The sequence below is a fragment of the Saimiri boliviensis genome, chromosome 12 (genome assembly GCF_048565385.1).
Source record: "Saimiri boliviensis isolate mSaiBol1 chromosome 12, mSaiBol1.pri, whole genome shotgun sequence".
NCBI lineage: Eukaryota > Metazoa > Chordata > Mammalia > Primates > Cebidae > Saimiri > Saimiri boliviensis.
Genome location: NC_133460.1, coordinates 93,960,900 through 93,988,479, shown reverse-complemented (window position 1 = coordinate 93,988,479; position 27,580 = coordinate 93,960,900). Strand labels below are relative to the sequence as shown.

The 27,580-nt window shown below is 41.4% G+C and overlaps 1 long non-coding RNA gene across 1 annotated transcript in view; it reads left to right on the top strand.

Moving 5' to 3' along the window:
* Positions 1-27,097, top strand: part of LOC141580729 (uncharacterized) — a 127,282-nt gene extending 100,185 nt beyond the window's left edge. Inside the window, exon 4 of the long non-coding RNA XR_012513020.1 lies at positions 26,734-27,097. This is a non-coding gene — a long non-coding RNA (uncharacterized LOC141580729). The remainder of the gene's footprint in view (positions 1-26,733) is intronic.
* The last annotated feature ends 483 nt before the right edge of the window (positions 27,098-27,580 follow it).

The window sequence follows — 27,580 nt, the reverse complement described above, 5'->3', positions numbered from 1 at the left end:
TTTTAGGAGGAGAGGTGTTCTGGTTTCGGGAGTTTTCATCCTTTTTACGCTGGTTTCTACCCATTTTTGTGGGTTTATCCACCTGTTGTCTGTCTCTGTCCCAGGGAGTTGGAGCTTTATGGGTTTCCGTTGCACTACTGCCTTTTTTGATTTTTTTTTTTTTCAGGTCGGACCCGCCCAGCTAGCAGCACGCCTAGCCTCTGCCTGCCCGCAGGGGCTTTGCTGAGCTGCTGTGGGCTCCGCCCAGCTGCCCTGAGCTCTTCCCTGCAGTCCTTTTTATATGGGCGTAGTTAGAACTGTCTGGGCAATGGTGGCCCCGCCTCTGTTATGGCGGACTCTCTCTGTTGTGGCAGGTTGCCTCGGCAACGGCGGGTTGCCTCGGCAATGGCAGCCTGCCTCCGTAGCGGTGGAGAGTCTCAGTAATGGCGGAAGCCCCTCCCCCACGGAGCCGGACCCCTCCCGGTTCAGCTGTGCTTGGTTTGAAGGGCTCAACCCAGAGGGTTTCCAATTACTGTTTTTGTTGTTGTTGTTGTTGGGGGTGGAGGGGTGGGACCAACCGAGCCTGATCACCTGGCTCCCTGACTCAGAGTCTTTTCTTTTAAGTCGAACGACCCCGCGTTCCGGTCGCTTGTTGAAAAGGCGCCGGGATCTCCTGTGCTGCGACTCACGGAGTCGGCTCGAACCGCGGCGCCGGCTCCTGGCGGATTTTTTGCCTAGGAATCTCCTGGCCTGACTCGCTATTTCAGATGAATGGGCAAGTCTGCCGTCTCAGGGCTCTGCTCGCCAGCTAAGAGGGCTCCCAGACCAGTGGCTTTTGTACGGAGAACCGCAGCAACAGGGAGTGGTCACAGCAGCCGCGCGGGCGGAATCAGCCCCGCGGGGGCCAAAACAGCCGCACCGGCTGGGACTGCGACGCTGGCGACCCCTCTGCCTGGGTATCTCCTGGTCTGTGGGCAATAAGAGTTCGTCTGGAAATGCGGCGTCCACTCACCCTCTGCACTTTCACTGGGAGCTGAAGTCCTGAGCTGTTCTTAAGTGGCCATCTTGAAAGTCGCCCCCAATGGTGTTGGATTTTATGAAATAAATTTGTATCAATTGATGTGATCATGTGGTTTCTGTCCTTTATTCCATTATTGTTGTGTAATATACTGATTCACTTTCATATGTTAAACAAACCATGCATTACTTGAGACAATTCCTATGTGGTCATAATGAGCAATCCTTTTAAAATATTGCTTCATTTAATTTTCTAGTACTTTTTTGAAAGGTTTTGAATCCAGATTGGTTTGTATTTTTTCTTCTTGTGATGGCTTTGTTTAGCATTGGTATCAGAATAATAATAGGATAATACAGGCCTCATAGAATGAGCTGAGAAGTATTTTTTCATCTTCTGTTTTGTGGAAAAGTTTGCAAAAGATTGGCATCAATTCTTTGAACATTTGATAAGAATTCATTTATGAAGCTCTCCCATTCTGAATTTTACTTTATGGGGAGTTCTTAAATTACTAATTTCATCTCTTTACTCATTATAGATCAATACAGATGTTCTAATTCTTCTTGAGTAAGATTTAGTAATTTAAATCTTCCTAAAAATTTGTTCCTTTCATATGTTATTTAGTTTCTTGATACACTGCTGTACTTGTGATTCATTGTATTTCCATAAGGTCAGTAGCGATGTCATGTCTTCATTTCTGAATTTATAATTTGAGTCTTCTTTCCTTTTTTCTTGGTCAGTCTAGCTTAGGTTGTCAGCTTTGTTGACCTTGTCAGTGAACCAATTTTTAGCTTGTTGATTTCTCCTTTGTTTGTATATTTTCCATTATGTTCATTTATACTCTAGTCTTCATTATTTCTTTTATTTCTTTCCTTTTACTCTCTTTGGATTGATTTTTCTCTGAATAAGGCATGGTTCAGATCTCCTATTTCCTTAACTTGTCTCCCTTTTATTGAGGTCTTATTCTGTTGAATTCTATGGGATTGACGGTAAGGAGTATATGGGTCTGGGTATCAGAACCAAGCATTGACAGATAGCCACCAATTAACTTGGCCACAGTAAGATTTCATTACCTGATATGTTCTTGTTTATCTTTTTTTGAGAATTCTATCTAAAATTAGTAACTGAATGGGATATTTAAACTAAATGTTTGGAAATAATGAAGAATAAAAATAAATTCATATACAGAGATACTGTTCCTGTGCTGAGAAATGAGATACAGTTAATGTGGGAAATAATGTGTCTGTACTTCAGAGGTTTTCCTTACATGGGGATAGTCAAGGTCATAGGCTCTCACATACTGGGCTTTTAGCCTTTCAAGACATTTTCCAAAAATGGTATAAAATCAATAGAGGTAAACAGTGATGGACCGTGAATGTAAATACTGGATTATTAAAAACAATTTAAAATAGATAAACAAATAGGCATATAGCAAATGAAAATTTATATACAAAAAAAGAACATTTATTTCAATGGGTCTAAGGCCTGTCTGTAAGAATCACCTGTGAAATGATAAGCATACAGCTACCTAATTTGAACCTATTGAATCAGAATTTTTTTTTGACTACTGGTATTGGTTATTTGCAGTTTTACACTTCTTAAGAGACTCTGTGGCACTGGTTAGGTTAAGAATTGTAGAACTAGGTCCAATGGCTTTATCCTAAATGCAGCCCAGGCTTCCCCAAGCTATACCAACCTGCAGGTTGAGTTGAGTCACAATCACACATATCACTATCTCTTGTCCCTGCATCTCCCATCAGACCTAATAATGCTGATGGTGCCCTAAACTATTTTTGGTTTCTTCAAGGAGAGTCTTGTGTGCTCATGAATGAACCTGGTTAGATGCCGTATAATGCTCCCTGGGCCCTGCTGATCCAGGTGTCACTACTGTGGTTTCATCAGAAGGACCCAATATTGTCCCAAGGCTCAAAGTCTCCCATTGGGCACTGGTCCTACCTGATAGCCTGGATTCTTAGGACTTTGTGATGGTCTGATCTGTGCCATCTTTGAGTTCTCTTTCAGGAATTCTCTTTCCAACCCACTTTCTCAGCAGATATAGAAAGATATCTGTATTTCTCTGAAGCAGACTGAGGTACTTACAGAAGAAGAAACTATGTATCTGAGAGTTTGTGGGACTGGACACGAATAAGCTGGGAGCAGGGAGCAGAATTGCATTTAGCATCAAGGGGTGAGGGGGTGAAGGTTGGGGAGCAGAGTGGGGGGCAGCATGGGGGCAGCATTGCCCCCTCCACACCATGTTGATTGCTTAGATCCATAAGGAGCTTGCTTTGCTTTCATGTCATGTGCTTCTCTGGGCCAGGCTGGTTTAAAAATTAAGATATTGGGAAAAAAGTTGCAAAAAAAAAATCAAATGTTAGAATTATCAGAGTGAAAATTATGCATTTTCTGGATGAAGAAATTATGCTTCTTTTAGATGTGAATTAAGTTGTTTTCAGTCCTGGAGTTGTTGCTCATTTTCTACGTGTTAGGGACAATTCAAGTTAGGAAAAAGAGGCTTATCCTAGATATGAATAAGGCACACACAGGGGCTGCAGAAGGCGAGGCTAATGGGGACTTGATGCTTGAAGGTCGGCTTAACACTTTTCAGGACAGATCTCTCAGGATATAGCCATGCAGGAAGATAAAACATCACTCACTCTTGCTGCTCTTTCTCAATACTTTCAGAAGTTACCCTGGTCCAGGAGCTAGCAGGCAGATCACGAGGAGTGCGCAGGGTACAGCGTGAAGGTTTGGCTTCAATCTCCATCAGGGAAGCTGGAGTGACTCAACTGTTTTTCAAAGTTTACCGTAGAGGTTGTGTGGAGAGCTGTGGGGCTGTTGTCCTCATTGCAGTGAGAGCTCCTTGTCCTGGATCTCTGGAACTCAGGTGTGTGCATGTGTGTATCTAGGTGTTTGGGAGTGGGGGGGTCTAGTTAATGGGAGTGAAGATGGAGCTGAGACTGACCCCAGCACCTGTCAAGCACTGGACTCTAACAGTGTTTTAATATCAAAAGAGGCAGCAACTGGTGGCTTTGGCTCTTCCTATTTGATTTAGTACCTCATCTAAAAAGGCAATACCATGACAAATGCAATGACATACCACCGTCCCATTAGGCAGGGTTGAAAAGAGCAGTTGTTTGAGGTGACCACTATCAGCAGTGTCCCCCCCTGAAGTTGCTCACAGATGTGATGGAGTCAAAAAGAAAGGGTGGAGAAATGCCTGACCTTATCCCACTACTCAGCATTCACAAGCCTCCAGCTGGCTCTGATCTATGAATGTACCTCCTTTACCCATGAGGGCCGTGGACAGTACTGATGACAGCTTCCTTTAAATGTTTTGACCTCAAAAGGTGAGCATAGACATATTAATTTTATTTCATTTATTATGACTGGAATGACATTCCTAGAGAAAAGGAGGCAGTGCCCTTTGAATCAGAGAGTGTCTGGGGCACGTTTAGAGTAACGTAGATGGGACTCCAACCTTTTCACTATTCAGTGAAAAGAGGGGACCCTATGAGCTCCTCACTTACAGATAGCAATATGCAAAGGAACATATTAAATAGAAATGGAGGGCAGCATCTGTTGTAATAGGGAAATCCTAGTGGGAACGCGAGTGATTTAAAAGAAATCTGACATTGAAAATCACACTGGGGCCGAGAATTAATAGATGCAGGAGAAGAGAGCAATGAATATGTGAGCAGCTTTATATTTTGATCTCTTTGAGATGTACATACACTAAATTTCCAGATCTCTTTTTGGTGTCATGAAACCCTAGGGCTATTTGTCCGGGCGTACAAAAATGTGACTTGGAATGTTGTTAGGGAGGAAGCAAAGAAGAGAAAAGGGGGTGCTGGGCAGCTTTGCTACACAAGAGGTTGAATTTTTCTGTGCAATGTTGATCAGCAGATGGAGAAGATGATGCCAGAATCAAGTCACAGATGCACAGAAACTAATAATTATGGAAGCTTCTGATGTCAGTGACTGAAGTCTGTTAAGTTTTGCTTTATTAATACATTGCCTTTCAAGACACAATGTGTCCCAAGCCATAGGGACATATTCATAAAGGGTATTATTATTTTTTTCCCAAAAATAAACTTTATTTAGGCATAATTTATATCCCATATTTAAAGTATACAATTCCATGATCTTTATTAAATTTACATAGCTGTGCAGCCATCACCACAATCAAAGTTAGGGTTAGAACATTTATAACATCCCAATAAGATTCCTGTGTTAAGTTGCAATTAATACTCATTGCCATTCCCACCTCCAGACAACCACAGAAATTTACAGATCTCTGTAGATTTGTCTTTTCTGGATATTTCATATAAATACAATATAGAAATAGAGTATTTGCTCTTTTGTGTCTCACTTCTTTCACTTAATATGGTGTTTTGGAAGTTCATTCGTGTTGTAGGATTCATCCGTATATTTTTTCCATCTATTGCTAAATATACCACATTTTGTTTACCATTTGCCAGTTGATGGGCTGTTGATTTGAGTTTTCTCTAATTTTTGGCTAGTATGAATAATGCTGTTATGAATTATTATTGGAGAAGTTTGTAGACTGTCATGTGTGTACAGAGGAGCATGGCTTTCCTCATATGTGGAAGCTTTCCCAATGATTTTTGAAATTAAGTATCATTATGGATACCATATTTTAGAAATATAGTATTTACTTGATATTATAATTAATAAGTACAGCTCTATCCAAATGAAATCAGAGAATGTTTTATGTAGGGACATTGTTTTATAGATCCCATAAGGCATACCAACAAAGTTAGTAAATGTGTATATTTTCATAGAAATATTGATCAAAAGGCTGCAGTCACTTTTAAATTCACAAGTCCTCCTCATTTTTCATCGCCCTAAATGAGTCCCTTATATCTTTCCCTCATATTATCATTTTTTTCTCCCTTGGCCCTTTGAAAAATACTTAAATTTTTCTTCAGTGTTGTTAAACAGATCATTACTTCTAAGCTGGTGACTTCAAAGTTTCTTCATGAAACTTTATACTTCAGTCTTTATACATTATGTGTGTAAATAATTTTTAAACACTATTATTTTCTTTCTTTCTTTCTTTCTTTGAGACAGTCTCACTCTGTCACCAGGTGCCAGGCTGGAGTGCAGTGGCACAATCTCGGCTCACTGCAACCTATGCTTCCTGGGTTCAAGCAATTCTCCTGCCTCAGCCTCCTGCGTAGCTGGGACTACAGGTGCGCGCCACCACACCCAGCTAATTTTTGTATTTTCAGTAGAGATGGGTTTCACCATGTTGGCCAGGATGGTCTCGATCCTTGATCTGCCTGCCTCGGCCTCCCAAAGTGCTGGGATTACAGGCTCGAGCCACTGCGCCCAGCCTACACTATTATTTTCTAAATGGACTTTTAGCATGGGGATCACTAAGTTATAGAAATAAAGATGAATTAAAAACCAATGCAGGTGTCCACTGGGTGGAGGGGTGAGAAGAGGAGGCCCTGGAGTGTCAGGAAGCTAGGTATGGACCACAGGCAGAGTCTCAGGTGGATTTCCAACTGCCAAACAGCAGGCTTCCCTCTGCCTTTGGTCTGGGTTACCTGTGGAGTCAAAGGCACTTCTTTGTTTACCCAATGTCAAGAAGCAGTGAGAAGGAGAAGAATGAGAACACACATGAAATCCGCGTGGCAGTCACCACCATTTACAGAGCGCATGGTCTGTGCCAGGCTTTCTGCTAAACACAAGCCTTCTGCTGTTTTATATTCACCAGGACTCTGTGAGGTGGGTACTGGTGCCACTTACATTCTACAGATGAAGAAACTGAAGCTCATAGAAGTCAAGTAAGTGCCCCAGATCTCACAGCTATGGAGTGATGGGAGTGAGATTTGGTCGTACGTGACTAGAAATGTCTTAATTTTTATGCTGTGATATGTAAGAGATTATTATCATTAAGATAAATTCTTAGAGACTTGGAGCCAAAGCACTACCTATTGCATATCTCTGTTGGAGGCTTTCTGCAGGGAGCAGGGAGCAGCAGTCCAGTGCTGTTCTTCCCCCAGTCTTTGACAGCTCTGCTTACCACCAGCTGTGACTGCCCTTACAATGAACCAAGTGTCACCCAAGTGGATCCTGACTTCGAAACTTAGAGAGTTGTTTTGCAATGCAACTATAAGAAAGCTGGTATTTAAAAAAATCAACAGTTTTGAAACAGAAAGGGAGAAAAAGGTATAAGGAGAACACTATTAGAGTCACCAAATGTCTCTTGCTTAAGGTTGAAAAACTTATATTATACAGAATGCTACAGTAGTATTGCAAATGAATGTCAGCATTCATCTATTATTTTGTCATGTGTGTGCCCAGGATTTAATATTCACCATTGTTTTTCTTTTAATGGTCTTAAACAAATGGATAAGCTATTGAGAGTCACACTACCTGCCAAATTAAAATAGAACAAATTTTAGAAAAGAGATAGTGCAATAAAGTTTAGGGTCTAGAGATTTTTTTTCCTTTCTTTTCCGTACATAATATCATCAAAGTAAATTTGGCCTAGAGGCGTTGATTTATAGTTAAGGACAAGGAAATCTGTCAGAAACATAAGTTCCACCACATGAATCCATCTAGGAAGCAGGAAGGTCCAAAGGAAGAGATGGTCCTGGAAGGAAGCCTCTCTCCTGGATGCACATTTGCAAGGCAGTAAGAGTTTTGGGGCTGGGTTTATCCAGCTCACAATTGAGCTGACAGAGATATCTTCTTCAAAGATAATTGTGTATGTCTTTGGGTGACTGGAAAGGATTTATGGATCACAGTTTCTATTATCTTTCTATTTCCTGAGATTCTCATTATTAATCACCTCCGATAGTTAGATCAGGGAGTCTCAACATCCTGCAGGTGATTCTGATATGGTGGTCTTTGAACTGCATTTCAAAGACATTGAAATCAAATCACATTATTTTGATCTTCCTCTCTCTCCATAACCTCAGAGCTATAGTTAGGATTTAATTTGCTTATCTGCTAAGAAAACTCAAGGCTCAACAAAATAGCTTCTGGTCTGTAATAGGAAGAGGTGTCACTTTTCTTCACACAGGGACTTGTGAAAAGGAATTTAGAACTGTCATGGAGTCTGTTCTTTGAGTTTGGAAACTGTGAAACTCTGTGGGAGAATTCTCTGCAGCCTTAAAAGTAGAATAATGGATCTTTTTTGGTTTGTGAGCTCAACCAAACCAAAGTAGAGACAAGGTCCTCTGTCGCTGTGTTGAGGCACAGGAGAAAAAAGTTGACAGGGGACATAGAGCCAGAGTTTTCAAAGGCCGCTTGCAACCCCATAAGGAACACTAGTGGGCTCTCACTGGAGGAGCCCAGCTTTGGACAGGCTCAATAACTATTTGGTGGCTCTTTCATGTATTTCCATGTATGTTCCAAATTTCAGCATACATGGAAATACATGAATGTGTATTGTTTATATGTTGTTAGGTTGTTTTTGAGACCAGTCTGTCACCCAGAGTGGAGTGCAGTGGCACAATCTTGGCTCACTACAATTTCTGCCTCTGGGTTTCAGGTGATTCTTCTGCCTTAGCCTCCTAAGTAGCTAGGATTACAGGCTCATGCCACCACACCTGACTAATTTTTATATTTTTTGTAGAGACAGATTTTTTTTCATGTTGACCAAGCTGCTTTCAAATTCCTGGGCTCAAGTGATCTGCCCACCTTGGCCCCCCAAAGTGCTAGGATTACAGGTGTGTGCCACCATGCTCAACCCTTTATATATATTTAAAACATTTCTTCAATAAATTATAGTTACTCACTTGACAGTGCTGCATTTATAAACAAAAGCATGACAGTTGCATTTTCTTACATTAAATTCGCATTAATTGAGGTCTCACTCTGTGCCAGGTACTGTATTAGGCAAGTTTACACAAATCATTTCACTTATCAGTCACAGAAATGCTAGGTTTGCCCTATTATTGTTACTGTTTTACAGAGGAGGAAAGTAAAAATCAGAGAAGCTACTTGTCCATGTTCACTGAGCAGATAACTGAGAGGACTGAGCGCTATAATCCAGGACTTTAGGTTACTTCCATGGTGGGAGCATCTGGAGTCTCTAGGACACAGATTCTGTATCAAGAGGTCAACTCTTACTTGGTTCTACAGATAGTAACTGGGATACTTTGGCCAGGGCAACTGTTGGGCTCTGATTTATTTATTAAGCTTGACTCTTCCCACCTGAAACACCTGGAAGTCTCACATAAACATACTCACATGCCCACAGTTGCCTGATTAGTTAAGTCTAGAAGAATATATTGAGAATTCAGCTGACTTTGAGGCCAGTCAATTCATGGGAAGAATGGGGCTAGGCACAGATGAGATGTGGCTTTTGATGGCCTCTTTTTTTTTTCTTTATTTCTTCTTCTAAAAAAAAAAAGATGAGACACATGTGCAAAACATGCAGGTTTGTTACATAGATATACATGTGGGATGGTGGTTTGCTGCACCTATTGACCTGTCTGCTAAGTTCCTTTGCCTCATCCTACCCACTAACAGACCCTGGTGTGTGTTGTTCACCTCTCTGAGTCCAGGTGTTCTCAATGTCAGTAATGAGTGAGGACATGGAATGCTTGGTTTTCTGTTCCTGTGTTAGTTTGCTGAGGATGATGGTTTCTAGCTTCATACATATCCCTGCAAAGGATATGATTTCATTCCTTTTTATGGCTGCCTAATATTCCATGGTGTATATGTACCACATTTTCTTTATCCAGTCTATTATTGATGGGCATTTGGGTTGGTTCCATGCCTTTGCTAATTTAAATGGTGCTGCAATAAACATATGCATGCATGTGTCTTTATAGTACAATGATTTATAATCCCTTGGGTATATATGCTATAATGGGATTACTGAATCAAATGGTATTTCTGGTCCTTGAGGAATTGCCATACTGTCTTCCATAATGGTTGAACTAATTTACATTCCCACCAGTGTGTAAAAGCATTCCTATTTCTCCACAGCCTCACAAGCATCTGTTGTTTCCTGACTTTTTAATAACTGCCATTCTGACTGCTGTGAGATAGTATCTCATTATGGTTTTGATTTGCATTTCTCTGATGATCAGTGATGTTAAGCTTTTTCTCATTTTTGTTGACCACATAAATATCTTCTTTTGAAAAGTGTCTGTTCATATCATTTGCCCACTTTTTGATGGGGTTGTTTGATTTTTCTTGTAAATATGTTTAACTTCTTGCAAATTCTGAGTAGTAGACCTTTGTCAGATGGGTAGATTGAAAAATTTTCTACCATTCTGTAGGTTGTCTGTTCACTCTGATGATAGTTTCTTCTGCTGTTCAGAATCTCTTTAGTTTAGTTAGATCCAATTTGTGAACTCTGGCTTTTGTTCCAATTGCTTTTGGCATTTTTGTCATGATGTCTTTGCCCATGCCTATGTCCTGAATGGTAGTGCATAGGTTTTCTTCTAGGGTTTTGTGGTTTTGGGTTTTACATTTAAGTCTTTAATCCATCTTCAGTTAATTTTTGTATAAGGTGTAAGGAAGGGGTCCAGTTTCAGTTTTCTGCATATGGCTACCCAGTTTTCCCAGCACCATTTAATGAATAGGAGATTCTTTCCCTATTGCTTGTTTTTATAAAATTTGTTGAAGATCAGATGTTTGTAGATGTGTGGTGTCACTTCTGAGGTCTCTGTTCTGCTCCATTGATCTATATATCTGTTTTAGTACCAGTACCATGCTGTTTTGGTTACTATAGCCTTGTAGCATAGTTTGAAGTCAGGTAGCACAATGCCTCCAGCTTTGTTATTTTTGCTTAGGATTGTCTTGGCTACATGGTGTCTTCTTTGATTTCATATGAAATTTAAAGTAGTTTTCTCTGACTGTGTGAAGGATGTCAATGGTAGTTTGATGGGAATAGCATTCAATCTATAAATTACTTTGGGCAGTATGGCCATTTTCATGATATTGATTCTCCCTATCCATGAAGATGTAATGTTTTTCCATATGTTTGTGTCCTCTATTATTTCCTTGAGTAGTGGTTTGTAATTCTACTTGAAGATATCCTTCACTTCCCTTGTTATCTGTATTCCTAGGTATTTTATTCTCTTTGTAGTATGTGAATGGGAGTTCATTCATGATTTGGCTCTTTGCTAGTCTATTATTGGTGTAAAGGAATGCTTGTGATTTTGGCACATTGATTTTGTATCCTGAAACTGTACTGAAGTTGCTTATCAGTTCAAGAAGTTTTGGGGCTGAGATGATGGGGTTTTCTAAATATAAAAGCATTTCATCTGCAAACAGAGACAACTTGGCTTCTTCTTTTCCTATTTGAATGCCCTTTATTTATTTTTCTTGACTGATTGCCCTGGCCAGAACTACCAATACTGTGTTGAATTGGAGTTGTGTGAGAGGGCATGCTTGTCCTGTACCAGTTTCCAAAAGCAATGCTTCCGGTTTTTGCCCATTCAGTGTGATATTGGCTGTGGAATTTTCATAAATAGCTCTTATTATTTTAAGATGTGTTTAATTAATACCTATTATTGAGAGTTTTTTTTTTTAAATATGAAGGGATGTTGAATTTTATCAAACGCCTTTTCTGCATCTGTTGAGAAAATTATGTGGTTTTTGTCATTGGTTTTGTTTATGTGATGGATTATGTTTGTTGATTTGCATATGCTGAACCAGCCTTGAATTCCAGGGATGAAGCTGACTTGATCATGGTGGATAAGCTTTTTGATGTGCTGCTGGAGTCAGTTTATCAGTAGTTTTTTGAGGATTTTCTCATCAATGTTCATCAGGGATATTGGCCTGAAGTTTTCCTTTTTGTTGTGTCTCTTCCTGGTTTTGGTATCAGGATGATGCTGCCTTCATAAAATTAGTTAGTTAGGAGTTCTTCCTTTTCAATTGTTTGGAGTAATTTTAGAAGGAATGCTACTATCTTTGCATTTCTGGTAGAATTCAGTTGTGAATCCATCTGGTCCTGGGCTTCTTTTGGTTGGTAGCCTATTAATTACTGCTTCAATTTCAGAGCTTGTTTTGGTGTATTTAGGGATTTATCTTCTTCCCTGTTTAGTATTGGTCAGGTATATATGTTCAGTAATTTATACATTTCTTCTGAATTTTCTAGTTTATTTGTGTAGAGGTGTTTATAGTATTCTCTGATGGTAGTTTGTATATCTGTGGGGTCAGTGGTGATATCCCCTTTATCATTTTTTATTGAGTCTATTTGATTCTTCTCTCTCTTCTTCTTCGTCTAGCTAGTGATCTATCTATTTTGTTAACTTTTTCAAAACAACACCTCCTGAATTCACTGATATTTTGAAGGGTTTTTTGTGTCTTTATCTCCTTCAATTCGTCTCTGATCTTAGTTATTTCTTGTCTTCTGTTAGCTTTTGGGTTAGTTTGCTCTTGCTTCTCTAACTCTTTTAATTGTAATGTTAAAGTGTTGATTTGAGATATTTCTAGCTTTCTGATGAGGGAGTTTAGTGCTATAAATTTCTGTCTTTACACTGCTTTAGTGTGTCACAGAGGTTCTGGTACATTGTCTCTTTGGTTTCAAAGAACTTCTTGATTTCTGCCTTAATTTCACTATTTACCTAGGAGTCATTCAGGAGCAGGTTGTTCAATTTTCATGAAAGTGTGCGGTTTTTAGTGAGTTTCTTAATCCTGAGTTCTAATTTGATTGCACTGTGACCTGAGAGACTGTCTGTTATGATTTCTGTTCTTTTGCATTTGCTGAGGAGTGTTTTAACCTCCTGTTATGTGGTTGATTTTAGAATATACATGCGGCAGTGAGAAGAATGTATGTTCTGTTGATTTGGGGTAGAAAGTTCTTTAGATGTCTGCTAGGTCCACTGAGTTCAAGTCCTGAATATTCTTGTTAATTTTCAGAATCATTGATCTAATACTGACAGTGGGGTGGTAAAGTCTCCCACAATTATTATCTGGGAGTCTAAGTCTCTTTGGAGGATTCTAAGAACTTGTCATATGAACCTGAGTGCATCTGTATTGGGTACACATATATTTAGAATAGTTTGCTATTCTTGTCAACAATTCTTGTTAACCATTAGGCAATGCCCTTCTTTGTCTTTTTTTGATCTTTGTTTAAAGTCTGTTTTGTTAGAGACTAGGATTGAAAGCCCTGTGCTTTTTTATTTTTATTTTTTGCCTTCCATTTGCTTGATAAATTTGTCTCAATCTCTTTATTTTGAGCCTGTGTGTAACTTTGTATGTAAGATGGGTCTCCTGAATACAACACCCTGATGAGTCTTGACTCCTTATCCAATCTGCCAATCTGTGTCTTTTTAATTGTGGTATTTAGCCTCTTTACATTTAAGGGTAGTATTGCTATGTGTGAATTTTATCCTGTCACTATGATGCTGTTAGGTTATTTTGCACAGTAGTTGATGCAGTTTCTTCATAGTGTCATTGGTCTTTATATTTTGGTGTGTTTTTGCACTGATGCAGTTTCTTCATAGTGTCATTGGTCTTTATATTTTGGTGTGTTTTTGCAGTGATGCGGTTTCTTCATAGTGTCATTGGTCTTGATATTTTGGTGTGTTTTGCAATGGGTGGCACCAGCTTTTCCTTTCCATATTTAGGTCTTCTTTCAGGAGTGGTGGCAGGGCAGGCCTGGTGGTAACAAAATACCTCAGCATTTGCTTGTCTGGAAAGGATTTTATTTCTCCTTCATTTATGAAGCTTAGCTTGGCTGGATATGAAATTCTGAGGTGAAAATTCTTTTCTTTAAGAATGATGAATATTAGCCCCTACTCTCTTCTAGCTTCTAGTTTTTGCTGAGAGGTCTGCTATTAGTCTAATAGGCTTCCCTTTGAAGGTGACCTGTCCTTTCTCTTTGGCTACCCTTAACAGTTTTTTCTTCATTTTGACCTTGGAGAATCTGGTGATTATATGTCTTAGGGTTGTTCTTCTAGTGGAGCATCTTAATGGTGTTCTCCATATTTCCTGAATTTGCATGTTGGCCTGTCTTGCTAGATTGGGGAAGTTCTCTTGGATAACATCCTGAAGTGTGTCTTCCAGCTTGTTTCCATTCTCCCTGTCTCCTTCTGGTACTCCAATCAATTGTAGGTTTGGTCTTTTTGTGAAGTCCCATATTTCTTGGAGGCTTTGTTCATTCCTTTTCATTCTTTTTTCTCTATTCTCTGCATGTCTTATTTCAGTAAGGTGGTCTTCAAACTCTCATTTCCTTTCTTCCACTTGGTCCATTCAGTGTTAATACTTGCGTATGCTCCACGAAGTTCTCGTGCTGTGTTTTTCAGCTCCACCAAGTCATTTATGTTCCTCTCTAAACTGGTTATTCTAGTTAGCAATCCCTCTAACCTCTTATCAAGGTTCTTTGCTTCTTTGCATTGGATTAGAACATGTCCCTTTGGTTCATTGTAGTTTTTTGTTGCCCATCTTCTGAAGGCTACTTCTGTCAATTCATCCATCTGATCCTTCGTGCAGTTCTGTGCCCTTAATGGAGAGACATTGTAATCCTTTGAAGGAGAAGCAGCACTATGATATTTTGGGTTTCTGCATTTCTTTGTTGTTTCTTTCTCATCTTTGTGGTTTGTCTAGTTTCAGTCTTTGAGGCTGCTGACCTTTGGATGGGGTTTTTGTGGGAGCCCTTTTGTTGTTATTGTTGTTGATGATGTTATTGTCACCTTCTGCTTACTTTTCTTTCAATAGTCAGCTCCTTCTTCTGTAGGGCTGCTTCATTTTGCTGGGAGTTCACTTTAGGCCCTGGTTTTTGCTCCCATGCCTTGAGATTCATCTGCTTTTTGCTCCCATGCCTTGAGATGTCAATCAGGGAGGCCGGAGAGCAGCACAGATGGATGCCTACTCCTTCTTCTGGGACCTCTGACCTTGAGAGGCACCAGCCTGATGCTAGTAGGTTCGTTCCTGTACAGGGTGTCTGACAACCCCTGTCGGAGGGTCTCACCCAGTTGGCTGGCACAGGGAGCAGGACCAGTTTAACAAAGCACTTTGTCCCTTGGTGGCTAGGGTGTGTTTTGCTGGGGGAAAACCCACTCATTTGGGCTGCCTGTATTCCTCAGAACTACTTCAAGGAGAGGCTAGGTCTGCTGGTCTGCAGAGACCGCGGCCACCCTTCATGTAGGCGCTCAGGTCCAGAGAGATCCAAATTCTGTCCCTGAGCCTCTGGCTGGAGTTATTGGAGATCCTGCAGGGAAGCTCCGCCCACTGAGGACAGATGGATCAGGATTAGGCCTGAAGGGGTACTCTGGCCACAAACTGCCACAGCAAGTGTGTTGACTGTAGGGAGAAGTCTTGGGACCAAGCCATCCAGTTTCTCTGGCTCCAGCAGGGAAAAAAGTGCAGCCTGGAGATATAGAATTGGGTACTACCCTTCCCTAACCAAGGGAGCTAAGTGTGTTAGGCAGTTGGGAGTCCCAGTGTAGGCTACTACCCCTCCCCCAAGGAGCTCAGATGGCTTACACAGCAGGCGGTGCTGGTTTCCTTTCCCCTGGGCATTCAGCAGGCTTAAGCAGATTCCAGCTGAGAGGCTATAAGAATCTGCATGTTCTGGGGTTGGGATACTAGGCCCCAGTGGTGTGGGTTAGCAAGTGGGATCTTCCGATCTGTGAATTGCACAGTTCCGTGGGAAAAGCACAGTTTCCCCGCCTGGTGTAGCCCGCTCACTTACTGCCTCCCACGGTTGGCGGGAGGGGGTTGCCTTTCTCCGTGGCTCTAAGGTGTGCGGCTGTACCACACTGCTCTTCCTTCTCTCTGTGGATCATGCCAGCCTTCTACTCAATTTTGATGAGAGAACTTGGATACGTTGATTGCTGGTGAAGAATTCACATACAGGCTTACTTTTTTTTTTTTTTTTTTTTTTTAATGGGAGCCACCAAAATGCCACTGTTTCTAGTCGGTCATTTTGGCTGTACCCCCAGTGGCATCTTATGGACAGTTGTGTTCCAAAGCAGGAATGAGAATAGCTGCTGAGGTTTTAAAAAGCAAGCCTAACTCTAGCATACAGGCACAGAACAGGATGGACGTTGAAATGCTGGAGTTCTTGCCTGGACCAGCTATATCATTTTACTACTGGTTACACGTTTTTATCTGTGAATGACTTGGTCGGGTGCAGCTTTTGGAGACTTTTTAAAGGTATGAAGAGTCAGCTTGACTACAATGCATGGAGCAAGCTTTAAGTAAAGGACTAAAAACTTATGCTTGGGGGCCGGGCGCGGTGGCTCACACCTGTAATCCCAGCACTTTGGGAGGCCGAGGCGGGTGGATCACAAGATCAAGAGATCGAGACCATCCTGGTCAACATGGTGAAACCCCGTCTCTACTAAAAATACAAAAAATTAGCTGGGCATGGTGGTGCGTGCCTATAATCCCAGCTACTCAGGAGGCTGAGGCAGGAGAATTGCCTGAACCCAGGAGGCGGAGGTTGCGGTGAGCCGAGATCGCGCCATTGCACTCCAGCCTGGGTAACAAGAGCAAAACTCCATCTCGAACAAAACAAAACAAAAATACTTACGCTTGGAGAAGTGTAGGCAGACTTATTATCCTACCAGCTTTTAGCGCTTTTAATGACCACAGTGAGCCTACAGCTTACTCCTCGAAAGGGTTTCACTCAGTTGCCCAGGTTGTGCAGTGGTGCAGTCAGAGCACACTGTAGCCTCAAACTGCTGGGCTCAAGGTATTCTCCGCCTCAGCCTCCCAAAGGGTTGGGATTACAGGCATAAGCCACTGCACCCAATCTAAAAGTGGTCTTTGTGGCAGGCAGCTTGATGAATTCTCATGGTATAGAAGATTACACAATGTCTTTCAATTTTAATAAATTTCTGCACTAAAAATTCATTTCCAACCTGATTATTGAAAGCATTCTGGTTACTTTCTATATTAGGAATCCCTGGAGATGGGAGGGAACGTTTTGTCATTTTATTAAGTAGAAGTTGATGTGGGCATAGAGAAGGGCATAAAGAAAAGAGGAGGTTTTCAAAAGACATGTCTTTTGTGTGGGCCCTTTCATCCTCAGGTGAAATAGCTTTGGCTTACCGAGAGCTGAAAAAGTGAACTCGTGCAGGATTAGTTTTCTATCTGCCATCCCTCTCCTCAAGTTTTTATAAACTGTGTGTATCACAGTACCAGCACCAGCATCCTTATCCTGCCATAACAAGCTTTTCTATAGCTTCAGCTAAACAGCACTACCTGCCTACCAGCTGTCTGATCCATCCTTCTTTAACTCATTCATTCCTTGAGGTGCCATGCTTTATCCGGGGATAAAAACGTGATTAGAAGATCGTGCTGCAGGGTTTCTCAGAGTTGGTTCTGTTCACTACCTGGATAAGCTTCATTAGAAGAATGCATTAAGGTACAGATTCCTGGGCTTCACCCACAGAGATTTTGATTCTGCTTTTCTGGGGTGAGTCCTGATATTTATGTAGATACTCACTAAATAAGATGTTAACTTACAAACTCACCCATAGACCTCTGACCTTTTCATAAATATTTACATTTTAAAAATATACAGAAAGAATATATTGTGGTATATAAATCATCAAATTTCATAGGCATCTAATTATTTTGTTTTTTAAAAAAATATTTTATTTGATTATATTTTACCTTTAGTTTTAGTCTATGACTACATTTTCTCCTTGCAGTTGTATATCTCTTGCATGTTGAGATTATTTTGTTATTTTGGTTTTTTTTAAAGCATATTTCCATCTGATGCAGTTAGATATTCGTCCCTGTCCAAAACTCATGTTGAAATGTAATCCCCAATGTTGGGGGTGGGGCCTGGTGGTGGGTGTTTGGATTATGGAGAAGGGTTCCTCACGAATGGCTTGGGCCATCCCTTTGGTGATAAGTGAGCTCTTACTCTGAGTTCACATGAAATCTGGTCATTTAAAAGTGTGTGGTACCTCCTATCCCCTGCTCCTGCTTGTGTCACGTGAGCCATCTATCCCTCCATCACCTTCCACCATGACTGGAAGCTTCCTGAGGCCTCCACAGAGGCAGATGCCAGTGCTATGCTTCCTGTACAGCCTGCATAACCATGAGCCAATTAAACCTCTTTTCTTATAAATTACTAAGTGTCAAGTATTTCTTTATAGCAATGCAAGAATGGCCTAAATCACCATTCTATTTTTATCACTGGATCCTCATGAGATATGAATGAGGAGAACCCACTTCAGCTGAGGACACTGAGGCACAGATGCTACGTAACTTGTCTAAGTGACCTACAGTCAGAGCTGTCAACCTCAGTTCTCATTCCAGAGATATTTCTGATTTGACTTGAGGCACTGTCTGCCTGCATGCTTGATCAGATTTGTCTATGATGGATAGAGACCTTTGAAAGCAACCTGGAATCTTCTCCTGCTATTGGGGCATCTAAAACAGGCCAGCTGAAGGAGAGTGTCACGTCTAAGGCTCCTTGGGAAAAGGCCTTACACTCAGGTGCTCTCCAGAGATGTTCCTTTGCAAGTGACCACCCTGTTCTCTGACCGTCTCCAGCCAAATCTGAATCAGTCCAAATTTGAGACAGGCTTCCCTGAGGCCCCAGGGCAACTGAGTTTCTCTCCTTGAAAGTAGTCAGTCACTCTGTCCCCTGTGCAGGCTGGCCTTGATTTATTTCCATCGGTCTGTTAGGCACAAAACCAGTATACTTGTGTCCGGTAAGAGAGAGCTGAGGCCGATATGGCATCTCTTGAGGTACCTTGTGCAGTGGAAAGAACTCTGGGATACCTGGCTCTGCATTCTGCATCTGGCTGTGTGACCTTGGATAAGTGGCTTAACCTTTCTGAGCTATGGTTTTCTCATCTGTGAAATAAGGAGAATAATATATAACTCATGGGGCAATTTTAATACTAAAAATATCATCTGTGAAGCAGTATCTGACCTCGTTGACCAGGGTGGGTGCATGGGGAATATGGATTCTCTTTTCCATCTCTCCTTTCAGGGCACTGCTTTTCCTTTCCTCGGGTCTTGCCTGACCCCAAAGACTCCTCTCTGCAACTGCGAGGATAAACTGTCTCATTAGAGATGACAACAGCTGCACAGTGCACCCTGCTACTTAACCTTTGTTATTAGCAGGCAATTCTTTTTTAATTTTAAGTCCATCTTGTTGATCAGAGGTTTTTGGATACCTTTCTTGGTATCCACATCAACAATAATATCATGTTCAGCCATAGCCTTCGGCGATAACCTCTTCTGTTGCCCTTAGTGATCCCAGCCCCGGCTCTCAGAAGGATGGTGCTTACCCAGGGCCAAGTCCAGCTTGGGCCTCAAAGACCTGCTTCCTCCTCAAGGAGGTACTCCTGGCAATCAAGGAATCTTCTAGGTCTTGGTAATGAAAAGCAAGAGAATGCTGGTGCTGCTTCAAAGGGAGTTTCTCATTGGGTGAGGAAGAGTATGATGATGCTGAAATCCCCCAGGTTGACTTGGGCTGTGGAACCCTTTCTTGAGGGAGTGGCTTTCCAAAATCAAGGAAGAAGGGTAGATATTCATCTGACTGTATGTCAGAAAGGCTTTTATTAGCATAAATGTCCTTAAAATGAAAATAGAATTGTATGCTCACATTTAAGATTAAACTCTGTCTCAGTTGAATCTGTAAAATGTAAGCTATTTGGTTCTGCTTATAAGTTAGTATAGATTGCAATATTTTTGTGAGCGTTTGCTTTTTTGAGTTTGTTTTTTAGTCTGACCGGGTTATTAGAAGCATTTTACAGTTAAAATGTTTGCTTACCATCACTCAAAAATAGGGCTGGAGGAAACTCAAATATCATTGTTCTGTGTCTTGAAGCAGAAATGAAAAAAAAAAAAAGTAGCTTAAGAAAGGCTTGTGTGAGATGCTATCTTCACTGTTTTTGCAGAAAAGAAATGGCAGGAGTGGGGACTGGCTTCTTCCCTTACAGCTCTGAGTCCTGTGTTTCCTGACTGTACTCCCCTCAGGAAAGGCGGATGCACAGCTATACCTGAAGTCCCGATACCTCCCCAAGTAACGTAAGAGGCACTTTCTGCCAGGCAAGTGACTGAAGGCGGAAATGGAAAATCCCATAGCAGGATCATAGGAGAGTTCTCAGCGGGAGAGGTACTGTCTTTATACTCCCCAGACTCATTGCCAAAGCTGCCTGCCCTGTTGATCTGAAAACGGGCTTTTCTTTAAACCACGTTAGGCCAACAGAGGACTGGAATCAGGTCAGACAGGGGATTAGGGTGTGCAGTATTGTGGACACCTGGGGAGTTTAGGAATAGGAGCTCTCCGTATTTTGTAATGAAGAAGCATTCACGTGAAGTTTAACATTCCCCTTCGTTCCATTTGCTTCCTTTTTGTGTATACTATGCAAAATTAAAGTCAACTCCTTTTATTAAAAGTACATAATGTAAGATTTCTCTTTCATCAGATTATTTTGTTTTTCTACCCATCCTTTCATTTATCTATTTATTCTTCATGTATGGAAATGTGGAAAAAATGATTTTCAGCAAAAGATGACACTGTCTCCTCTGCCACACACTGGTAATATTTTCAGTAGATTTTTGTACGTTTCTGCATTTTTTACTTTTAATAGTTTTGATATATTTTATTTTAAAAGCATTTCTTTCCTTTTCTTACTACTGTCCTACTCTCTCTTCTTTCATTCCTCCTTCCTTTCATCCTGCCTACTTTTCTTCTTTCTTTTGAAAAACAGTCAAGATAGTTTAAATGGTGACGGTAGCCAGCACCTGCTCCTCATGAGGGTTCCCCAGTTTGTAGCCCCTCTGAAATCACTCCCTGCTTCAGCAGCCTGTCTTCTGCTTGGGATGACCGGCTGCGGGTGTTTGCTTAGGATAGTCACATTCTATGGCTATGGTCTCGGTATATTATTACCAGTGCTTTCTTTCATTCTGCAGATATTGTCTTGTTACTGGTGGGAGATAACTGTTACTGGTGGTGAATCTGTACAGGTCTGCAGCAACCTCAATTCTTTTTTTTTTTTTTTTTTTTTTTTTTTTTTTTTTTTTTGAGACGGAGTCTTGCTCTGTCACCAGGCTGGAGTGCAGTGGCACAATCTTGGCTCACTGCAACCTCCGCCTCCTAGGTTCAAGCGATTCTTCCGCCTCAGCCTCCCGAGTAACTGAGACTACAGGCACGTGCCACCACACCCGGCTAATTTTCGTATTTTTAGTAGAGACGGGGTTTCATCGTGGCCAGGATGGTCTCGATCTCTTGACCTTGTGATCCGCCCACCTCGGCCTCCCAAATTGCTGGGATTACAGGTGCAACCTCAATTCTTGCTTCCTCCGAAGAAAGAATTTGATTAAGGGGCATAAGGCAGAAAAAAAAACCGAAGCAAGTTTCAGAGCAGGAGTGGACATTTATTAAAAAGCTTTAGAGCAGGAAAGAAAGGAAAGTAGACTTGGAAGAGATCCATGTGGGCGACTTGAAGAACAAGTGTGGTGTTTAACTGTGATCCTAGGACTTTATAGGCTGGTCCACTTGCAGCCAGCTTTCCCATGATTCTTGCCTTAGTGTGGGCTGCCCACGTGTACCGTGCCCTCCTTACCCTTGGAAAGTGAGCACATGCAGTGTGTTTAGGAAGTTGTGCACATGCCCTTCTGAGGCTTTCTGCCCTTTTCTAGTGGAGTGTCCCTGGAAGGTCCTACTCTGCCATTTTGTCTCTGCACAGGCTTGGGAAGTCGCTTCTCCCTGGCATCTGCATTCAATGAACACTTTAGTGCAACAGGTACGGGCCATCAGGAAATGGTCTCTCCCTGGTGCTTTGAGAGAGGCAACGTGATAATTGCTGAACCATCACCTGGCATTCCTTGTGGGTTGGGGAGAGCCCTCTCTTGCCCTGCGCATGCCTGTACTGGTCCTGGACAATAATGTGCCTGGATGGTCTACTTTCACCTCAGCACAGGGCCTTAGAGCAGGGACCCAGGCCACCTGTTTTATATTTATGGGCACAGTGAGCCTGGGGCCTGAGAATCTCTGGGGATAACATTTGGTTCTCCCCTTCCGCTACACGCTGGGCACAAAATAGGGAGAGAAGCTGCCTTTAAATGTGGCTGCCTCTTGACACTGAGAAAATAAAATTCCACAGGTCCCAGGCTGCTGGTGCCCAAGGGCTTCCCCTAGAGGATGCCTGTGGGAAGAATGGCTAGCAAGTCATTTCAGTAGCATTAGGCTCCTTTGCTGTAATCCCCAATCTAAATAGGCTTGTCCTTGTAGAGCAGGAATGAAGTGGTTAGACCTGTTCTGTGTTGGAAGAACTGCCGCACACAGAGTTACCATCTCACTTTCCTTGTCATCTTTAAATGTACTCACAGTATATACCCCATTATCCCATGAAAAACCTAATGCTGCCCCTGATGCTCAAAGGGCTGCGGGTCTGACTTCAAGAAGGAGGCTGCTGCTCCTTTCTGGTTGACAGGCTTTGCTCCTGAAACTCTCAGTGACAGAGAACAAGGACAGACTCTAGCATGAGAGACTTTGGACTCTGGTAAGAGTTTCTGCAGCCTGTCCCGTCATTGGTGTTTTAAAAAAGCAGTGACTCTTCAGGGAGTCCTCCCTTTCCTTCCTGCCTTCCTTCCTGCCTTCCCTCCCTTCCTCCTTCTTTCCCTCCCTCTCTTCTTCTTTCCTCCCTCCCTCCCTCCCTACTTCTTTCCTTCCTTCCTCATTCTCCTTCCTTCCTTCCTTCCTTCCTTCCTTCCTTCCTTCCTTCCTTCCTTCCCTCCCTCCTTCCCTCATCTTCCTTCTTTCCTTCCGATCACTTATTTATTAATTCTAATAAATAATTACGCACATCATCCCAAGAATATCTTGTACTTCTTCATCCACTTTAAAAACAAGGGAAACCAGCCTGAGAGATGGTAACTGACCCAGAAACATCAGATCCTGTTAGAGAAGGGATGTCTGTCTGACCCTGGAGCTCAAGAAAACGTATGACTACTATTTGCTACTGTGTCTCATGCAGAAGAGGCCACAGACTGACAATACATCACCACATAGAGCTTTGGGGGAGTATGGCATGGCATGGCAGGTGGCTGTCCTAGTTCACCGGCAGGCTGAAAAAGCCATCTCAGCCTTCATGGGCTAATTGGACTATGGATGCTTGAGGAAAGAGGCCAGTGACTGGTCACTAGGCGACCAGAGTGACTATGTCATGTGTGGGTTGACCAACTCCAAAACTACTGATGTAGGTTATTAAGCATTTATTTCCTGAGTGGACTATTCAGTATTCAAGGTAAAGTTCAGGGTCAAAAAGTACTATTTAGCAAAGCAATATTATAGCTGTAGAGAAAAAAAAAATGATTCCCCTTTATCATTAATTCCAGTACTTTTCTTTAGGACCTTAATTTGGACTCAGGGCTCCCCCATTAACTATATAAATGGGATTAATGACTTGATTCCAGCAGAGAACATGAAGTACTTAAGGAACTGTTTCAGCCAGATAACATGTTATTATTACCAGTAAGAGGTGGGAATATTAGCATTTATATGGCCCTTTATTTTCAAAGACTATTCTGATGGCTTATTCACACATATATTATAATCTTAATGGTCATTTTGTGTTCCCCCATTTGTCATGTTTGTATATATTTTCAACATTAAAAAATTATATTACTAAGGACAAATGATGTCCATAAAAGTCTGCAGCTGCCTGTCCTGTGTGGTCACAGAATACTTGCTTTCCTGCTGGCAATCCTGACCCAAGAGTCCCCACTTCTAAAGGCCTCTGTAGGGAGTTTAGGCTCAGGGATCTTAAATTTAGTTGTCTCTTCTTGGTAGAGAATTAAATTATGTGTTTTTATAGATTATTAATGGGTCTTCTATGTGTGACATTTCCCCATTGAGTGGTAGGGGAGTGGCAGAGTTGGTGGTGATCTTTGTTTTTAAGTTATAAATTTTTAAATTCTTGTTTTATTTTTATAGCCTTTTAATGCATTAAATTAGGCTTAGGCATTTTTGAGTTATTAGATTTTTATTTTTATCAGAGTTTAAATATTTACCTTATTTATTTATTAATATGTCATAGTTGTATAGATTTTGGGGGCACGTATGATATTTTGATACCTGTATACAATGTGTAATGATCAAAGCAGGGTAATTAGGATAACCATCACCTCAATCATTTCTCTCTTCTTTGGTTGGAAATATCATAATTCTTCTCTTCTATTTTGAAATAACAATAAATTATTATTAACTATATTTTTCTTCTGTACTGTCGAATACTAGAACTTACTATTTCTATCTAACTGTATTTTTGCATCCATTAATCAACTTCTCTTCATTCTCCTTCTTCCCTAATTAACCATCAAAGCGGAGTCTATTTGACATAATACAGGGTAGACACTGGTTTGCCATGGAAGGTGTCTCCCACATTTTCCATTGCGATGTCATTTCTAAGACCTCTATTTCCTGCTTAACAAGTGAGAGGATGATGATAACAACAACAATGGACACGTATTGAGTTTTAAGTGTCAAACACTCAGCTAAGTACCTTAAATTCATGATCACATTTATCCATCACAGTAGTGCTATAAATTAGATTCAATTATTATCTCCATTTTACAAAGACAGAGCTGAGACTTAATTAAATGACGTCTCCAGCCAGCCCTTTATCTAATATTCCAACCCAGTTGTCTGCTGTTACTTGTAGCTAAACTGCACCTTAAATCTATTGAATCTCATAACTTAGGAGTTTTGTGCTAGTTTTAGAAAACAATTAACCATAGTTTAGTTTAATTTACGGGTTTTTAAAGGACCTTCTCTCACTCCTTGATGCACTGAGCTAAAAGTCAGAAAATGTCCTCAGTGCTGGCCTTTTTTTTTGGTCTTAGCTCTGCTTTTTCTGTCGATGAAAAGAGTCAAACTCTGTGAAATATTTGAAGAGATTTATTCTGAGCTAAATATGAGTGACCATAGCCACTCATATTTAGTGACACAGCTCTGAGGAGGTCTGGAGAACATGTGCCCATGGTGGCTGGGGTGCAGTTTGGTTTTATATATTTTAGGGAGACATGAGACTTCAATCAAATACATTTAAGAAATACATTGGTTTGGCCCAGAAAGGTGAGAGAACTCGAAGCAGCAGGAAACTTCTAGCTTATAGGTAGATTGAAAAATTTTCTAGTTGACAGTAAGTTGAGTTTATCTAAATACCTGGGATCAATAGAAAGGAATTTCTGGATTAAGAAAAAGGATTGCGGAGACTAATTTGCAGAGGAACCCTTCAGGTAGCAGGCTTCAGAGAGAATAGGCTGTAAAATGTTTCTCATCAGACTTAAAGTTTGTGTTGACCTTAATCCCCAAGAGGTATAATGAGGCATGTCTGACCCCCTGACTTCCCATCATGGCCTGAACCAGTCTCTCAGGTTAAGAGTACCCTGGCTGAGGAGGAAGTCCCTTCAGATGGTGAGGAACCTTGGAACTGTATTTTTGGTTTACATATCTTATTTTTTTTCCTTCTAGAATGATGACCTCACCTCCAATTTTCATTTTCCTGTTTAGTTTAAATTTTGAGTTTTCTTCATTTTGTAGCGAGTCCCATGAATTACAGGGGGCTTTGAAAGTATTGCTCTTTACCACCCTTTTGTGTTAATGAAGTAACATCTGTCATCCGCTTATTTTCCTTCCTATGTGTGAACTCCCAAAATCGGAGACAGGTCTCAGTTAATTTAGAAAGTTTATTTTGCCAAGGTTGAGGATGTGCACCTGTGATACAGCCCCAGGAGGTCCTGACATGTGCCCAAGGGGGTAGGGGTACAGCTTGGTTTTATACATTTCGGAGAGCCATGAGACATCAATCAATATGTATACAATGTATGTTGGTTCAGTCCAGACAAGTGGGACAAATTGAAGCAAAAGGCAGGACAACTCAAAGCAGAGAGGGGGCTTCCAGGTCATAGGTAGAGAAGAAACAAATGGTTGCATTCTTTTGAGTTTCTGATTAGACACTCCAAAGGAGGCAATCAGATATGCATTTATCTCAGTGAGCAGAGGGGATACTGATTTACACCGAGGGGTTGGTACCTTAATATGAAACATGTCAGGAAAAAGATATGTCTTCACTTGTGTGCAAAGAAGAGGACATTATTAACTTGGAGGAATGCACCTTAAGTGGTTGAGTTTCAAGTAAAAGTAGTAAGAATAAGAGTTAACATCTGTTACGTGTACTTCCTGAATACTCACACTTAATCCTCTCCTTAGGCATGTGAAATGGATATTAATTCTCATTTTACTAATAAAGAAATGGAAAGCGGTTTGCCTCATGAGATAGAACTGGTCAATGGGGCAGCGGGTTCAAAGGTTGCTGTTCTCTTCTGAAAGCCTGTCTTGCCTTGTGGTGGACCTGGGATGGGACCACAGGTATGGTTGGGAGCAGCTTCTCAAGGATGGTCAGCCAGAGGCACCAATTCACATAGCTGGTCCTAAAGAGACTGAGGATTCCTCTCTCATTTCCCCCCTCCCACTTGGGATGAGAATTTTCCAAGCTGCTTGAGGTGGACAGAGAGTGAGGTGGATAGTTGACCCCGACTAGGAAGCAGATTTCTTTCAGTGATCCAGGGAATCCTAAGACCCAGCTCTTCTTCAGACAGAATTAACCATACTTCCATGCTCAGTAGGTCAATGGGTCCTACACCAGAAGGGAGGAAGGATCTGAATATTGAGCATCTACTGGATGTACACTCTGTGCTAGGCTCTTTCAGTCTTAGCTCTTTCCTCTTTTTCTTGATAAGGGTTTGTGCCTAAGTACTTTTTTTTTTTTTTTTTTTTTTGCTTTTTCTTTTACTTTTGTTTTTGTTTGCAGGGAACATATTACTGGAAATATATCTTAGAGAGCCCACTAAGCTTGGCTATTATCTGGCCTTCATCCACAACATAAGGTATTAGATCAAAGCCTCCATGAACCAGAAGATTTCTGAAACTCTTGAAAATGCACTCAGATGGGAAATGGTACTTCTGGGAACAATGTTGCCCCTGCTTCCTCCTGAATGACATCTTTCACTTCTCAGCATTCCCTCAAGGGACTCTTTAGGTGTTACTGACACCTGGCTCCGAAGGTAAGAAACCACATGGTTCTGAGTCCTTTCATTTCTACTGCCCACTGAAAGGCAAAAAAGAAACATACTGTGGCTGAGCAGTTGCTGAAATGACCGGGAAATTTGTGTCACTCTGATGCTGTATGGAATGGAGTCCTTCAAGAAAAAAGGGGAATGCTCACAAGGCCTCCACCCCATCCTAATGCAGCTATGATTATAACAGCCTTACCATCTTCCATAGAAAAATGCAGCTGTGGAGGTCTGTGTCACCTTAGTGCTCTCAATGCAATGCGGAGCACTGAGTTACATTTCTTAGGCTTCTTCCTACAGACTGAAAGTCCATCAAGCCCTGTGGAAAGATCACCAGAGAAGCCTGAAGATGAGCTCATTTTCCTGTCTCCAAAGAACGTGTGTGGAATGTTTTGGCAGTGAGGCCTTCACATGGTCAAAAACCACTGCAAACTCTACCCTCCACATACATAGAAGACATCAGGGAACTCTCCTCCTTTGGGTTTTTTCTTCCTTTTTAGTAATGCAACTCTGCATTATACAAATGATTGATTCTAAGCTGGTAACTAAGCATTTGGGTGATGGAATGGGCTTTATTTTCATGTC